At 48.5% G+C, this 1618-nt stretch overlaps 1 pseudogene; it reads left to right on the top strand.

The window, feature by feature from the left end:
- Positions 1 to 1251: 1251 nt before the first annotated feature.
- Positions 1252 to 1369, top strand: LOC124620489 (annotated as a pseudogene).
- The last annotated feature ends 249 nt before the right edge of the window (positions 1370 to 1618 follow it).

Genomic DNA, 1618 nt, shown 5'->3' with positions numbered 1-1618 from the left:
TAATGAGACCGTACAGTGTGCAGCGGTAATCACGAGCGAGCCGTGCGCTGCTCGCATCGTGGGTAACAAGATAAGGAGTTCCGTCCGCGGCTGGCACGGGGACGCCCGCCACGCCGGCTGCCGCCGGCTGGCCATTCGCGGCGCCGCTCGTCTTATTGCCGACTGCGCGGGCGCCGCCTCAATGGCCAGCCGATGAATTAATGTATGAACGGGAATCCGAGCCGCCAACCGCTACAAATTGGGGCTTGTTCTGTGGCTGCCGCTGAATAATGGGGCCGCTGCCCTATTCCGAATCTCATGCCATTAGTCCCGTCACGCAACGCTAAAAGTAATCCTAACCAATGCGGTTACCTGCAACAGATACAACAAGAAAGAGGCTTGTAGATGGACTATGAAGTGAGTGGCGTCAAAGTTTTTAGCGGGAAACGCCTTCTACTAGAAAAAAAGACGTGGAGCCTGAACCTTGGGTGAACAGCATGTTAGTGTCAGACAAATCCTCATTAAACTCTTACAGAGGGGAAAAAAATGACTGAGCCGGTACGCATGCGACACCATGCGCTACCTAATATGTTCCAAAACTCCGTACATAAAAAAAAAAAAAAAAGAAATGTTTCCGGGCCTCGCACCTCGGGTTCTATTGGTGACAGAAAGGTAGAGTCAAGTGTTTTGGATATCCCTTGGGCTAAGGACCATTTATATACCCAACAGAAGGATCGTTTTACTGTGACTATCCTACACAACAGGTTCAAGTTTGAATGTTACACACTTCCCCCAGTTTAGTCAAGCGGAACAAATGCTTTTTTAGCATTTCATGTAGTCTACAGTGCGCCTTAAGAAACTTATGAGGACACCATTTAATTCATAGGCGGTTCCCGAGAAAACCCGAAAAACACGATTTTTGGGTAGCAAACCGGAACCGCGGATCCCGAGACGGCTCTCCACAGCAGATGGCTGAAATTTTTACAGTATATTCCTAAAATCCCGATCTAGAACAACCTCGAAAGTTTTCTCGATATCTTTATTTCTGAATATAGAGGTTCAATGTTACCCCACTTGTACACGTAAAATCCGGTATGAGAAGAAAAAGTATCTTATAAAGCGACGTAGCACGGATAAATATTCTGTAAAGTGTCTCCATTACCACCATAACGTTCTAGGAACTCCATGTTGTAGTACTGAAGCACATGTAATTTTTGTTTCACCTAAAAACCATTCTCAGGTGTAAAATTATTTTTGCTTTATTTCAGTTTCGGCAACGGCCTAGCCGCAGTGGATACACCGGTTCCCGTCAGATTACCGAAGTTAAGCGCTGTTGGACGTGGCCGGCACTTCGATGGGTGACCATCCGGGCCGCCATGTGCTGTTGCCATTTTTCGGGGTGCACTCAGCCTCGTGATGCCGACTGAGGAGCTACTCGACCGAATGGTAGCGGCTCCGGTCACAAAAAACCATCGCAACCTCCGGGAGAGCGGTGTGCTGACCGCACGCCCCTCCTATCCGCATCTTCATCTGAGGATGACACGGCGGTCGGTAGGTCCCGGTGGGCCACTTGTGGCCTGATGACGGAGTGCGTTATTTCAGTTTCACATAACTAAACTATCAAAATTGTATGATCCAT

The sequence above is a fragment of the Schistocerca americana genome, chromosome 6, assembly GCF_021461395.2.
Source record: "Schistocerca americana isolate TAMUIC-IGC-003095 chromosome 6, iqSchAmer2.1, whole genome shotgun sequence".
Lineage (NCBI taxonomy): Eukaryota > Metazoa > Arthropoda > Insecta > Orthoptera > Acrididae > Schistocerca > Schistocerca americana.
This window is presented reverse-complemented; position numbering and strand designations above follow the sequence as displayed.